Source organism: Rhinopithecus bieti, unplaced genomic scaffold (assembly GCF_001698545.2).
Source record: "Rhinopithecus bieti isolate Rb0 unplaced genomic scaffold, ASM169854v2 scaffold_37505, whole genome shotgun sequence".
NCBI classification, from domain to species: Eukaryota; Metazoa; Chordata; class Mammalia; order Primates; family Cercopithecidae; genus Rhinopithecus; species Rhinopithecus bieti.
Genome location: NW_016815797.1, coordinates 425,844 through 442,080, shown reverse-complemented (window position 1 = coordinate 442,080; position 16,237 = coordinate 425,844). Strand labels below are relative to the sequence as shown.

At 51.4% G+C, this 16,237-nt stretch overlaps 1 protein-coding gene across 1 annotated transcript in view; it reads left to right on the top strand.

The window, feature by feature from the left end:
- The first annotated feature begins 9,061 nt into the window (after positions 1-9,061).
- Positions 9,062-16,237, top strand: part of FGD3 (FYVE, RhoGEF and PH domain containing 3) — a 76,009-nt gene continuing 68,833 nt past the window's right edge. The window contains 1 exon segment of the mRNA XM_017853706.1: positions 9,062-9,448. The gene's annotated coding sequence lies outside the window, so the exon portion shown is untranslated.

Here is a 16,237-nt window from a genome sequence, read left to right as displayed (position 1 = left end):
AGTTCGAGACCAGCCTGACCAACATGGAGAAACCCCATCTCTACTAAAAAAAAAAAAAAAATACAAAATTAGCCAGGCATAGTGGCGCATGCCTGTAATCCCAGCTACCCAGGAGGCTGAGGCAACCTGGGCAACAAGAACGAAACTCCCTATCAAAAAGGAAAAAAAAGAAAAAAAGAGCCAAGGGATGCCACTAGCTGGTTGTTTAATTAAACTTTTTATTTTGAAATGACTGTATAGACACATAACAGATAATGCAGAGACACTACGGGTCTTTACCCAGGAGTTCCCAGTGGTGACAGGTTGCAAAACGATATACCTCGGACATTGACACTGGTACAGTCAAGACACAGAGCAGCACCAGCACAGGGAGCCTCCTGTAGCCCTTTGATGTCCACATCTGCTCCCTGCCTGCCCCTGACGGCAGCCAATCTGTTCTGTTTCTACAATTTTGTCATTTTGAGAATGTTATATAAATGGAATCATGTAGCATGTAACCTTTTGAAATTATCCTTTTTCCACCAGCATAATCCCTTGGGATTTGTCTAAGGGAATTCATCCAGGGGAATCATCACACATCTCGGCTGCTGTGTGTGTCAGTAGTGTTTCCTTGTTATTGCTGAGTGCTGTTGTGTGGCATGGATGTACCATAGTTAATGTGTAAATGGCAACACAGTTTTCATCTCCGTGTCTGCATGTTCATTGCCAGTATATACAAATTCAAGTGATTTTTGCGACTTGATTTTGTATCCCTGACCTTGCTAAATTCACATACTAGTTGTGGGAGGTTTTGTTTTTTCTGCTTCTTGGCATTTTCTTTGTAGACAATCATGTCATCTGCAAACGTGGACAGTTTTATTTCTTCCTTTCTGCTCAGCGTGCATTTTCTTTTCTGTTCTTGTTTTATTGCGCTGTCTAGAACCTTCTCCACTACGTGGAATAAGAGTGGTGAGAGCAGGTGTCTTCGTCTTGTTCTCACCTTGGGGGACTATTATGGGCCTGACTATGTCCTGCAAAATACATGTTGAAGCCCTAATCCCCAGGACCTCCGAATGTAACTGTGTTGGAGACAGGGCCTTTAGAGAGGTAGTGAAGTTAAAATGAGGTGCTGAGAGTGGGTGCTGATCTGTCATGACCGGTGTCCAATAGGAAGAGCTGAGGACTCACAGAGGGACAACCACGTGCGGACACAGGGAGACGATGGCTGCTTGTAAGCCAGGGAGAGGGGCCTCAGGAGAAACCAACCCTGCCAACACCTTGATCTCAGAGTTCCAGCCTCCAGGAACATGAGAAAGTAAATTTTTGACCTTTCAGCCACCTAGCCAGTGGGACTTTGTTACAGCAACCACGATAAACTAAGACACTGCCCTCCAGAGCGCCACAGGGCACCTCTGTTCTGACTTCAGAAACTAGTTCCGCCTGTCTTTGAACTTCATCTAACAGTCTTTTGTGTCTGGCTGCAAGATCCATCCATATAATTGCTTTTTTTTTTTTTTTTTTGAGGCAGAGTCTTACTCTGTCTCCCAGGCTGGAGTGTAGCGGTGCAATCACAGCTCACTGCAACCTTGACCTCCGGGGCTCAAGCAATCTCCTGGCACAGCCTCTGAGTAGTTGGGAACTACAGGCACATGCCACCACACCCAGCTCTACATCACTGTTATGTCAATGGCTTACTCCTTTTTATTGCTGAATCCTGTTCTATCTATATCATGGCTGCACCATACTTTGCTTGTAACACATTCTCCGGTTGTCAGACACTTGGGTCGTTTCCGGCTTTGAGTTATGAATACAGCTGCTCTGCACATTTGGGTACAGGTCTTTGTGTGAACAGATGTTTTCTTTTCTCTTGGGTAGATACCTAGAAGTGCAATTGCTGGGTCATAGGGAAGGTGTATATTTAACTCTGAGAAAATGCCAAACAGTTTTCCAAAGTGGTTGTGCAGTTTTCTGCTCCTACCAGCATGAGAGTTTCACACTGAGAGTTACGTTTGCGCCACATCCTTGCCAGCACGTGGCATTGTCAGTCTTTTTCACTGTAGCCATTCTGCTGGGACTGGAGTCATTCCTCAGGGCGGTTTCTAGTTTCCCTGATGGCAGGCAGTGTTGCCCACCAGCTTGTATACTTACTGTCTATTTAGGTAACTTAAGTCAAATGCTTGTTCCAGTTTTTTTTTTCTCAATTTAAAAATGGGGCCGGGCGCGGTGGCTCCACGCCTGTATACCCAGACTTGGGGGCCGAGACGGGCGGATCACGAGTCAGGAGATCGAGGACCATCCTGGCTAACACCGGTGAAAACCGCCGTCTCTACTAAAAATACAAAAAAACTAGCCAGCGAGTGGGCGGGCGCCTGTAGTCCCAGCTACTTGGGAGGCTGAGGCAGAAATGGCTAAAACCGGGAGGCGGAGCTGCCAGTGACGCTGAGAATCCGGCACTGCACTCCAGCCCGGGCGACAGAGCTAAGACTTCCGCCTCAAAAAAAAAAAAAGAAAAAAAAATGAATCATTTGTCTTTTTTTTATTATTGATTTGTAGGAATCTTTTATGTATCTGAAACAACAAATCTTATCAGATAATATGTATTTGCATATGTTTCTCCAAATCTGTGATTTGCCTTTGAAATTTTCTTTTCTTTTCTTTCTTTTTTTTTTTTTAATTTTTTTGAGACAGTCTCGTTCTGTTGCCCAGGCTGGATGCAGTAGCATGATCTCTGCTCACTGCAGCTTCCACTTACCAGGTTCAAGTGATTCTCCTGCCTCAGCCTCCAGAGTAGCTGGGATTACAGGTGTGCACCACTATGCCCGGCTAATTGTTGTATTTTTGTGGAGATGAAGTTTCACCATGTGGGCCAGGCTGGTCTTGAACTCCTGACCTCAGGTGATCTGCCCACCTCAGCCTCCCAAAGTGGTAGGATTACAGGCATGAGCCACAGCACCCTGTTGCCTTTGAATTTTTTAAAAAATATTTAATTTTTTTTTTTTTTTTTTTTTTGAGATAGGGTCTCATTCTGTCACCCAGGCTGGAGTGCAGTGGCATGATCTCGGCTCACTGCAACCTCTGCCTCCCAGGTTCAAGTGATTCTCCTGCCTCAGCCTCCAGAGTAGCTGGGATTACAGGTGCATACCACCACACCCAGCTAATTTTTGTATTTTTGGTAGAGACAGGGTTTCTCTATGTTGGCCAGGCTGATCTCCAACTCCTGACCTCGGGTGACCCACCCTCCTTGGCCTTCCAAAATGTTGGAATTACACACGTGAGCCACCGTGCCTGGCCTTAAAGACTTAATTTCTTTAATAGCAGTTTTACATTCACAGTAAAATTGAGAGGAAGGTACAGAGATTTCCCATATATTCCCTGACCCCACACATTCAGAGACACTCCCTTTATCAGCATCCTCCCAGAGGAGACATTTTTTGTAACTGATGAACCTGCCTTGACATACCATTGTCACTCAGAGTCCATATGTGGGCGGCCTTTTCATGTTCCTCATGGTGGCTTTCCATAAGCAGAAGTTTTCTATGTTGATGAAACATATTTTCGTGTTGAAGAAGTTGTTTACCAAGTCTTTTGTGTGTGTGGCTTAGTGCCTTTTATACCCTAAGAAATCATTACCAACGTCAAATTCATGAATATTTTCAGCTATGTGTTTTTAGAAGCTTTATGGTTTTAGCATTCACAATGAAGGTTTTGATTCATTTCTAGCTATTTTCTGTGTGTAGTGTGAGTAAGCAGTCAAGGTTCATTTTTTGGTACGACTATCTAAATGTTCCATTACTGTTTGTTGAAAGAACTTATCTTTCCCTATTGGTGTGTGCTGGCACCTTCATTGAAAATCAGTTGAACAAATGAATGAAAATCTATTAGTTCATTGATTTCCATTGATTTATCCTTATGTCGATACCACATTGTTTTGCTTTTGAAATTTATTTTATCATTTATTTATTTTTGAGACGGAGTCTCGCTCTGTCGCCCAGGCTGGAGTGCAGTGGCGCGATCTTGGCTCACTGCAACCTCTGCCTCCCGGGTTCAAGAAATTCTCCTGCCTCAGCCTCTCAAGTAGCTGGGACTACAGGCGCCCACCGCCATGTCCAGCTAATTTTTTTGTATTTTTAGTAGAAACTGGGTTTCACCATGTTGCCCGGGCTGGTCACGAACTGCTGAGCTCAGGCAATCCACCCACCTTGGCCTCCCAAAGTGCTGGGATTACAGGTGGGAGCCACTGTGCCCAGCCGAAATTTATTTTATTATAATAATTATTTTATTAATGAAAATAATTACTATAATAATATTTTAGTTAATAAAATATAATTACTATAGTAAGTCTTGAAATAGGGTAATTGGTTGAACTAGTTCTCTGTTGTTGGACCTTCAGCACATCTCTGACATTGGGCAAGGCTCAGTGGCTCATGCCTGTAAATCCCAGCACTTTGCGGGGCTGAGGTAGGTGGATAGCTTGAGCCCGGGAGTTCAAGGTCAGCCTGGGAAACATAGCCAGAGTCCGTCTCTGCAAATGATAAAAACTTAGCCAGGCATAGTGGCACACCTGTGGTCCCAGATACTCAGGAGGCTGAGATGGGAGGATCCTTTGAGCACAGGAGGTTGAGGCTACAGTGAGTCGTGATCGGTCCAGTGCATTTCAGCCTGGGCAACAGAGGGAAGCTCTGTCTCAAAAAAACAAAACAAAACAAACAAACAAACAAAAAAAAACAGCCCTAATAAGACTGTACAAAATGTCCTTGCTCATTTGTGTGGGTGTTTTGGAAGGTCGATGGCTGAAGCGAGTGTCCCTTATGTCTGGATGTCCTATGTCCTTGTGTCTCCATGCCCCCAAGTCCCCACCACAAGTCCAAGACCACATGTCCCCACATCCCCTGTACCCCATGTCCTCATTTCTCTATGTCCATGTGGTTCCACATTCCTCATGTCTGCGTTTCTCATTCCTCATGTCCCCATAACCTCCACATCTCGATATTCTTCATGTCCCCATGTCCCTCACGTCCCCGAATCCCTGTGTTCCCATGTCTCCATGTCCTCATGCCCCATGTCTCCATATTCTTCATGTCTCCATGTCCCATATCCCCATTTTCCCATGTCATGTCCCCGTGTCCTCATGTCCTCATGTCCCTATGTCTTCAGGTTCCCATGTCCACTTGTCCTCACGTCCCCATGTCTCCATGACCTCTACTCCCCATGCTCTCATGTCCCCAAATGCCCATATCCTCATGTCCTTTACATCCTGTCATGTCGCCATGTCTGCATGTCTCCATATCCCTCGTGTCCCCAAGTCCCCCATCCCCACGTCCTCATTCCCCCACGAGGGCTCTTCCTATCCCCACGTCCTCATGTCTCCCATAAACCAGCCCAGAGCAGGGTTTGCCTTATGCTGTGTGCTTGGTAAATATGAGCTGCCTTCCTCCTTAAACCTTCCATTTAAAGGCCGCAGAATCACCATGTGTAAGATGGCTTCCCTGAAAAAATGCACCCCAAGTATCACTACAAAACGTCAGGTGGACACTTTCCCCCACAGCAAATAAACTGGTAGCAACCCTGGGAAGGAATGGGGTGTAACAGTCAGGGCCAGCTGGCTGCTGTAACAGTCCCAGGCTTAGTCATAGTCCAGTGCTGGCAATGGGAGAGTTGTGGGGGCTCTGTTCCATGTAGTCAGATGGGGAGCACTCACCCACCAGGAGAGAGGCCCTAGGCCAGCTAAGAGAAATTAGGCCAGGGGATGCTAAACAGGGTAGAGCCCCTGGGCCTCCCTCCTGGTGAGTGGGTGTTCCCCCTTGGCCTCTCTCTTAGTGGGTTATCCCCCCAGGCCTCTCTTCTGGTGGGTGGACCCTCTCCCCAGATCTCTCTTCTAGTGGGTGGACCCTCCACCCAGGCCTCTCTCCTGGTGAGTGGATGCTTCCCCTGGGGCTCTCTCCTGGTGAGTGGGTGCTCCTCCAGGGCTCTCTCCTAGTGGGTGCTCCCCCTGGGACTCTCTTTTGGTGGGTGAGCACTCCCCCTGGTTGAGAGTTCTCTGCCCATAGGCTCTCTCCGTCCTGGCCTCTGTGGTCCCACACAGGTCCCTCTGGGTCCTGGACTTCAGAGCTCCTCTACCCAGCCATTGCCAGCTTTCCTGGAAGACAGGGCTGGGAGTCCCTGGGACAAAGCAGGAGTCCTGGGGAAATCCCTTTTCTCATCAGAGGCACCCACCCCTCATGAAGTGAGCCACCTGGGGGAGGATGAGCAGTACCCCTGAGGGACAGACTGAAGGACACTGGAGGCACAGGGCCTTCTCTGCAGAGCCTCTGACTCCATAAAGTTATTCAGGGGCTTTGAGATCGAATGGTACCCATGGATTATCACTGTGGCCCCCAGGAGCCCTCCATGGGTTGGGTAGTGTGGCCAGGAAAGCCTCTTCAAGGAGAGGGCATTGAGGCAGAGAGCTGAGGGGCCTGAGTGACCCAGGGGACAGTGGTCCGGGCTGAGGGAGTAGCAAATAGAAAGGCCCTGAGGCAGGTGCCTGCAGGAGCCCTCCAGGGTAGAGGACTCATTTGAGCCATTGGAACATGAGTGAAATAATTGGTTAAAGAAATTGGAATATGTGTTAATACTTCCTGGTGGCCACTTCTCCCCACCAGGCTGATCCCATCATCCCCCAACTTCAGGTCACCCCTTGCCCTTTTTCCTGATGAAAATACTACATCACTGTAAAACAACAGTAAACACTTAACTCTAGTTTTGATGGGTCAGGAATTGGGGTGTGGCTTGGCTGTGGCTTGGGGATCTCTCCTGAAGCTGCAGATGGTGGCTGGGGCTGCAGTGTCATCTGAAGGCCTGACTGAAACTGAGGATCACTTCCAAGGTGACTCATTCACTCATTGCAAGTTGTTGCTGGCTGCTGGCTGGGGGCCTCAGTTCCTCTCCACATGGGCCTCTCTGCAGGGCTGCTTGAGCATCCTCACAACATGGTAGCCGGCTCCCCCAGAGTGAGTGATTCAGGAAAGAAAGGCAAAAGCTACAGTGTTATGTATGGCCTGGCCTTGGAAGTCACCGTCATCATTTCTGTAATGTCCTATTGTACAGTAGTATCCATAGGTCAGCTCTATTCACAGTGGGAGAGGCAGATGACCAGCAGTTGATGATAACTGGGCCATTGTGGGGCTGGCTGCCACAAACATGTTTCTTTTTGAATGATGTCACTCCCAGGTGGAGGCACCTCTTGCTCCCACTCACCCCCACCAGGGACGATAGGACACTTGGCCTCAGTTCTACTTTCAAGCCACAAACCCCTCCCCATCCTCTCTTTGTCCTTCACCTACCATAACCCCTCACCTTTCAGGTCGTCACAGCTAGCCTGCTGCTGTGCTGCCAGAATTTATCTTGACCTTCTTAGGACGACAGTTGTGTATTCCTGGTGGACCTGGGTTTGTGTCCCTGGTCCTAATGGGACCCCACTGCTGGCCTTCTGGCACAGGGGACGTCTGTAGAGGAGAAGGCTGAACCAGGTGGTGGTGGCAGGCACTGCTGTCCTTCCTGGCCTGGGTTGGCAGCATCTGGATGGTCCAGAGCTGCCTTCTCAGGGGGCAGGAGCCAAGACTCCAGGGCCCAGGCATTGACGGCACAGCAACGGTGATTCAGATGTCGGGTGGCTGGGATCCCTTGAGCACCTACTGTGGACAAAGCCCTCATTTCTTGCAAAAACTCGACCACGTGCATCCCACATTTTCGCCATTTTGTGGAGGAAGAATGGAGGCTCCAAGAAGTTCATCAATGGCCGGGTGTGGTGGTTCATGCCTGTAATCCCAGCACTTTAGGAGGCCAAGGCAGACAGATCACCTGAGGTCAGGAATTGAGACCAGCCTGGCTAACAGTCTCTATTAAAAATACTAAAAATTAGCTGGGCATTGTGGTGGGTGCCTATAATCCCAGCTACTCGGAAGGATGAGGCAGGAGAATCTTTGAAACCAGAAGGTGGAGGATGAAGTGAGCTGAGGTTGCGCCACTGCACTCCAACAGAGTGAGGCTCCATTTCAAAAAAATAAAATAAAATAAAATAAAACATAAAGAAGAAGAAGAAGTTCAGCTATGTGGCTGAGGCCACAGCACCTATGCATCTGAGCTCAGGTGACACTGTCCACCCCATCCTTGTCACAGCTGGGTGTAGCTCTGCATCCTTACGCAGGCAGGGAACTAAGGGACAAACTCCACATCACTTTGGCCTTTAGCTTTTGGGAGCGGGGGGCACACCACTGCGTCCTGAGCCTCAGTTTCCCTGTTGTCAGACAGGGATAACCATACAGCCCCTCACAGGGGCATGAAGGGGCCCGATGAGCAACCACCCATAGAGCAGCTGCGGCAGCGCTTGGCACAGGGAAACTGAGGCCCAGAGAAATTGCTTTTATTTATTTGTTATTTTATTTTTATTTTTATTGAGATGGAGTCTCTTTCTGTCCCCCAGGCTGGAGTGCAGTGGCACAATCTTAGTTCACTGCAACCTCCACCTCTGGGGTTCGAGCGGTCCTCCCGCCTCAGCCTCCCTAGTAGCTGGGATTACAAGCACACGCCACAACGCCCAGCTGATTTTTGTATTTTTAGTAGAGATGGGGTTTCACCAAGTTGGCCGGACTGGTCTCAAACTCCTGACCTCAAGTGATCCTCCCTCCTCGGCCTCCCAAAGTGCTGGGATTTCAGGCATGAGCCACCATGCCCAGCTGAGAAGTTGCTTTAAAAAAAAATGAATTTAAGGCTGGATTAACAAGCTTTATTAAAATTGAGTCAGACTTTGCACTCTAAGCCCTTCAGGACCTGGTGTTATTATTTATTGATTCTCTCCCTAAAACAATGAGGGTGCCCTCCTGGTGGGGCTGCTTAGCAGGGCAGGTGCTGGGCCTGCTGGAGCAGCACTTGTGGGTCAGGTCTCCCAGGAAACATCTTGAAATATCTGTTTGCAGGAGGTCTCTTCACTTTCTAACTTGTGACCATTTCATTGTTCCCAACCAAGAGGGTCTGAGGAAGCCTCTGATGGTGTTTCTGGGCTCACTCTGGGCTTGTCTGGTCTAGGGCCGGCCCCTTACTCCCTGCTGGGCCCCTCCTCCCTGAAGATCTACACAGCAGATCTACTCACAATAGTCCACCCAGCAGAAGCAGGAGGGTGGTGGTTGTGGGTCCTCTGTGCACAGCCCAGTTAACCTTTAAGCCAGCACGGCTGCCGCGGCTGTGAGCCGAGCGCCTGGTCAGTGGAGAGCTGTGAATTGCATGCTTGTTTGCTGTTGCCCCCGCCACCCTGCAAGTTGCACCTTCTAGAACCAGCAAGCCAAGCTCCTCTCACCCCAGCAGAATGATGCGGAAATGCAAATACACCATCATGTTGTGACCCATATTGCGAAAATTAGAAAAAAGGAAGTTGTGTTTCGCTATTGCACGAAGTTCAGCCCAGAGGAGAAACTCGCTCGCCTTCGGAAGACAGGTGAGTGGGGCTGGCCCTGAGGTCTTGGAGGAGCCCCGAGATCTGACTGGTTTTGTGGAACTTTGGGGTGGTGGGAGCATTCAGGGCAGGAGCCATTTGAGGGAGACGGATGTTTTCAAGGCAGGAAGTGGCTGTGGTGGCACGGAATGGTGTCTTGTTTTTGTTCTGTCGTCTTTCTCTGGGTTCCTGGAGCGTGATGTGTAAAAATTCAGAGTTATTATGGGCCTCAAATGGCAAGTGTGAAAAGCCTTTGTAAACTGCCTGGGACAGTGCTGGGACAGTGTTGCCTATCATCTGGGGGTGGCTCAGGCTCTCACAAGATGAACGGTGCCTGCCTGTGTCGCCATCAAAGTCTGGCAGGGGCCCAGGTCCAAGGCTGACCAGATACAGGGAGCCTTTTTCCATCGGCTGGCAGTGCACCACCCAGGGCATCGAGACCACGGCCAGACCCTCTCATGTCACCCAGGCCTCGGGGGCCGGGGGCTGGAGGCAGTGTGGGCCTTCCTCTGCCTAGCAGAGGAGGGTGGTCCCAGACGTGTCCTGGGGCTAGGCTTTCCCACACAGTGTGGCTCCAGAAGCTTCCTCTGCACTCTGCAGTTTAGATATTAGCAGATGTGGGCCTGTGTAGCATGGGGCTATGAGGAAGGAGTGCCGCGCCCACCAAAGCGTCCTCGCACCCCGTGCTATGCCTGGCAGTGTGGGACAGTGGCGGGGCCACCTCAAGAGGTGTGTGGACTGATGGCAGGTCCCAGCGACAGTGGCGGTACAACCCGACGCCACCGTGATTGTGCCCACTGTGCAGGGGGGCCCGAGGGGCAGGGGCATGTTCACACTCATGGCCACACTCATCTGTAAAGTGGGGACCGAGTCGTGCCAGGCTCACTGTAGTTCGGGACTGGACACGCTCAGCAGGCGCCGCTGCCATTCAGATCAATGCTTGCCAATGCCCAGGGCGGATGCTGGTCAGCCATTCTTGCAGGGAGGAAACTGAGGCACAGAGCTGACTTGCCCTGGGCCCCCCAGCCTGCAAAGTGTCTGACTGAGCCCCAGTACAAATCTTCACAACTTGCTCCGCGGCCCCAGAGCCGGGTGGGGCTGGCCGGCTGGGTGTGAAACGGAGGAAGTGGTTTGTCCCCAGCTGGGCTGTTACAGGAGGCCGGAGGAGGCCCGGGCTCCACTCCTCAGGGGGCTGAGGTCCGCATCTACACAGAAACCAGCACTCCGCCATGTGCAAGACCCCTCGGAGCTACACCAGGCTGAGTGCCCTGCACACAGAGGCCTGCAGCTGTGTTGTGCAGAGGTTAGAGCTGAAATGACCTTTTCCTGAGAAGCCTCACTGCTGTAGGAGGACGGGCCTGACCTTCCTGGCCTGCACAGGTCTGCGCCCCTTGAGGACTCCCAGGTTAGTCCTTGGACTGAAAGAGTGACCCGAGAGTCACTGGTGCATGTGCTGGGAGCTCCCAATGCATCCCCCCCACCTGTCCCAATGGATCTATCAGGAGCCCTGTTTACAGATAAGGAAACTGAGGCCTCTCAGTAAGGGCAGTGCTGTGCAGGTGTGAAACCTAGACAAGGATGAGACTGGGCTTGTGGAACAAGGAGGCTCGGAGACAAGCATGTGCTGAAAACAATGAACAAGGACAAGAGGAAGAGCAGCGCCGGGCACTGTGGTGCCTGCCTGGCCCTGGGCGGGACGACCATCAGCTGTGGGGACTGAGCCAGTCAGGAAGGAAGCAGGACACGAGGACCTTCATTCATCCCTTACATTTCTCCCCGTGTGCTGCCTTCTCTTTTCTGCAGCTATTGTGGGTCTTGGTAGGTGACAAGGGGCCCATTGTCTGAGGAGGGAGACAGGGGCATGAGACTGCCACGGTTGGATATGGCTGGCTGCAAGGACAGCGCAGGGAAGGCCCTGTGTGAAATGGGGGCCGCCACGTCTGGGCCTGGGGACAAGCTGCCTGATGCCTGGTGACACGAACTTGCACCCGTGGTGCCTCTGTCCCCACACGTAAGACGAACACGTGAGCTTCCCCACTCCCTCCTTCTGAGCTTGCCGCCTGCTGGTGAGTGTCCCTGGTCTCAGGAAAGCAGCCCACAGGCAAATGGTTGCTGCATTTCCCCGAAAGCAAGTATTGAACTCCTAACAATAATCCCAGCCCTCCAGGATGGGGCCCTCCACTCTGTGCCACAAGGTGTGCTGTCCCCCAGCCCCACCCCCCAGGTGGGGGCGCCGCAGACTCAGGCCTGGAGGCTGCACCCGTGGGTCCTGCCCGGGGCCCACCCCACCTGGGAGTCTGTGTGAGGCCTCTGCCCAGGGTGCCAGTCTTCTGAGGAACAGCGGTGGCTGTGCATGTGGACCAAGGAAGGAAGGCGAGAGTGCGTGAACAGGGGCTGAGCTCCACAGCCTCAGAAAGGGACACTAACGATCCCACCTCCCTCTGGACTCCCCCAGCTGGGCAGGGAGGTTGAAAAGGAGGCTGGCCTGGTACAGGCCCTTGCCCTTCGCACCTTGTCATTTTGGTGTGAATTCAAAAAACTTCCATGAAAATCTTCTGAAATCCATACCTTTAAAAAAAGTTTTCTTTTTTAAAATGGCAGTAAAATACACATAACCTAAAGCATAGCACTTTCATCTTCTTTTTTTTTTTTTTTTTTTTTTTTTTGAGATGGAGTCTCACTCTGTCTCCCAGGCTAGAGTGCAGTGGTGCGATCTCGGCTTGGTACAGCCTCCACCTCCTGGGTTCAAGTGATTCTCCTGCCTCAGCTTCCCAAGTAGCTGGGATTACAGGTGCCTGCCACCAAGCTAATTTTTTTGTATTTTTAGTAGAGACGGGGTTTTACCATGTTGATCAGGCTGGTCTCGAACTCCTGACCTCAGGTGATCCACTGGCCTCGGCCTCTCAAAGTTTTGGGATTACAGGCGTCAGCCACCGCGCTGGCCTCCTTCATTGTTTTTAAGTGATCAGTACAGTGCCCTCAGCACATTCACGTTGCTGTGCAACCATCACCGCCGTCTATCTCCAAAGTGTCTTCACCTTCCCAATCTGAAACTCTGTCCCTGTTAAACCCTCTCCATTCCCTCCCCTGGCCCTGGCAGCCGCCATTCTGGTTTCTGTCTCTGTGAATTTGACTCCTCAAGGACCTCACGTAGGTGGAATCACACAGGATTTGTCCTTTTGTGACTGGCTTATTTCACTTAGCATAATGTCCTCAGGGTTCACCCCTGTTGTGGCATGGGTCAGAATTTCCTTCTGGTTTATTTATTTATTTATGAGACGGAGTCTTTGTCACCAGTCTGGAGTGCAGTGGCACGATCTCTGCTCACTGCTACCTCTGCCTCCCAGGTTCAAGCTATTCTCCTGCCTCAGCCTCCCGAGTAACTGGGACTACAGGTGCCCACCACCACGCCCGGCTAATTTTTGTATTTTTAGTAGAGATGGGGTTTCACCGTGTTGACCAGGCTGATCTCGATCTCTTGACCTTGTGATCTACCTGCCTCAGCCTCCCAAAGTGCTGGGGTTACAGGCGGGAGCCCCTGCACTCAGCCTACTCTGTTTAAAGCTGAACATGATTCTGTTCTGTGGAGAGGTCACCTTTTCTTTATCCAGGTATCTGTGAATGGACACTTGAGTGGCGTTCACCCTTTGTCTATTGTAGGGAATGCTGCTGTGTATGGGGGTGTACAAGTACCTGTTTAAGACCCTGCTTTCAAACCTTTTGGGAGAAACATTCTTGACTCGATGGACTCACATTGGACACTGGTGTTGGAGTAAATGTGGCTGCCCTAAGAGAAGCTGCCACACCCTTGGGAGAGGTAGACACCCCCCACCCACCAGCCCCCGATCCCAGGCTGTCCAGCCTGTCCTCCCACTCCACAGCCACAGCGTCATGCCAGGGCTATGGGTCATGAAGAGTCACACAGTCTTAAACGGTAGAGGTAACTTGTAAAGGTGGTGGTGTGAGCTGTATTTGTGAGTGTCTGCTCATGGCATGCCTGCAAACGGGCAGGTGCTTCGTTGATCTGCCTCCTCTTCTCCCTGCTCAGCTTGCCCTCGCCTCCCGCCCTCTCCGAGGTCCCTCTGACCCCCACCCCAATTCAGGAGCATGTGGCACCTCACTGAGTTCTCAGCAGAGATCATGGAGACCCTCCCCCCCCATCCATGCCCACAGCAGACGGAGCATTTTCCAGGCTGAGACCCCAAGGTAATTACTCTGTGCTTCCAGGCACCTCTGGATCACAAGGTGGCTTTATTTATCTGTTTATTTATTTTGACACGGAATCTTGCTCTGTGGCCCAGGCTGGAGTGCAGTGGTGCGATCTCCTCACTGCAACCTCCGCCTCATGGGTACAAGCAATTCTCCTGTCTCAGCCTCCAGAGTAGCTGGGACTACAGGTGCAAGCCATCACGCCCAGCTAATTTTTGTATTTTTAGTAGAGATGGGGTTTCACCATATTGGTCAGTCTGGTCTTGAACTCCTGACCTCAGGTGGAGGTCTCCCAAAGTGCCTCGGCCTCCCAAAGTGCTGGGATTGCGGGTGTGAGCCACTGCACCCAGCCTGGTGGCTTTAATTGATTGCCATCAGTCATTACACCTGGGCATGGCCAGGGTGCCCTGGGCCTTGCTCACTGTGGGTGGCCTCAGTGGGTTTGGGACCTCAAGGCACTGAAGTTAAGCCAGGGAGAAGCCATATGGGGACCAGCAGACATGGGCAGTACACATGGTTTATTGTATCACCTGGAGGCACTTACAGTATTGCCTGGATTCTCTATTGCAGGGTAACGCACAAGGGAGATCTTGTCATCATCCCTCGTGATTCTGGGCCACCTGGGTGCAGCAGGCAGCTCTCGCCCACAGGGCTGGGACCCATTGCAAAGGCTTACCCCAAAGGCTTCAGGCCTGGCTACCGCTTGCTATTGGCAGGGATGCCTCCGCATGCCTCTCTGCATGGCCAGGGCTCCCTCACAGCGAGGCGCTGGTTTCCAAGGGCAAGAGGCTGGAGCTGTCTTCCCTCCTGACCTGGCCTCCCATATGCTGCCCTCTCTAGTTACAGCGAGTCTCTTAGGGGTTCTGTATTTAGGGGAGGGATGTCAGAGTCCGCTTTTATATTGAAGGGGCGTCAAAGAATATATGGCAGTTTAAAAACCACCACTAACGCATTTGTTGCTCCCCGCACATAACATGCCTTCTGTGTGCCAGGGGCCACTGGGCCACTCCAGCGACAGGACAGGGGAGGTCCCTGCCTGCTAGGTGCCAGGTGGCCCAGTGGACAGGTGCTGTGGTGGGTTTCTTTCAGAGGGGAGGGGACTCCCTCATGGCCCCCAGGAAGGGACGTCTGGTGGCAGGTAGAGCTGGGTGGTAGGCAGACTGGTGGCCCATCTGTGGGACCAGCCCTGCCCATCTGGGGGGGCCGCTGCACTGTGGAGGGACACGGGGCGGGGCCAGAGCACTTCACCCCCCTGCTCACTGGCTGCTGTGATGGAGACACATGAACAGTTTTAGGATGCCCTGGATTCTGGGGCATTCTTAATTTCTTCAGGTTTGTGGATTTCCTCGTGCCAGGTGGTGGCAGCCCCGAGTGTCCGGGACCTGTTTCCTGGGTGAGTCCACAGTGGGCACGGCTCACCTGGGTCAGCAGCTCCAGCCTTGCTCACCTCAGGTGGCTCAGGGCTTCCTAAAGGGAGAGCTGAGGTGGTGGGGTACAGAGAACTGACCTCGGCTCCCTCAATGCCCCTGTGGAAACGTGGGCATAGCCCTGGGTGGATCAGAGTGACCCAAATGCAGGGGCTTCCAGCACCTGTGTGCCAGGGCCAGCCTGTCTGAGCCTCGGCTTCCTCATATGAAGGACAGAAATGTCCCCTGCAAATGTGAGAAAGGGCTCAGCACTGACCCTGCGCATGGGTGTGCATGGGTGTGCATGGGTGTGCTTGTATTATATGTGTGTATGCATTGTCAACCTAAAATAATCAAGAGAATCAGAATATAGTCTAAAGAGAGTTTATTCAAGCACAAGGTTGAGGACTGCAGCCAGGGAGACACCGCCAAGTTGCCTTAGGGAATGTCTGGAGAACAAAAGAGAGGCTCAAGTGTTTAAAGAAAGGACGAATCAGGAGAGGGGGTGGTGACCGTCGTTCATCAGGAACTCTCATTGGTTCACAGAAATAACACTGGTTAGTGATTGGCCAGTCACTGTTGAACTACAGGGAATGTGGCATTTTAGGGTTACTTGGCATCTGTTAGTCTAGAGCCTGTTATAGCAAGTGGTTTCAGGAGGGACCCATTTTGCTCGATGGGGAGTGACAAGTGACTGTTGCATTCCAGCGCCTCTCGACGCCTGATTATATAAAGGGGCTGGCATTCCTCAGATAAAGGTCTTCTTATTTTTCAGCATACATGTGCACACATGTGTATGTATGTGCACATGTGCGCTTGTATATGCATGTGTGCACCTGTGCCTTGAAGGCCAGGCAGTGGCCACACCAGCCCAGGAGGGTTGCTGCTGGTAAAGCCTTTGGCCGCAGAGGGGCTCTGCCCAGCTACACTTCCCAAAGTGGCTCCTCCCTCTCCTGCCCCTCTATCCAGCTTTGTTTGCCTATTCTCATTACCTCTTTTATTTTAAAACAACACATACTCTGTAAAAAGTCCCTGCAACTGGGCTGGGTACAGTGGCTCACGCCTGTAATCCCAGCACTTTGGGAGGCCAAGATGGGTAGATCACGAGGTCAGGAGATAGAGACTATCCTGGCTAACACGGTGAAACCCTGTCTCTACTAAAAATACAAAAAAAAAA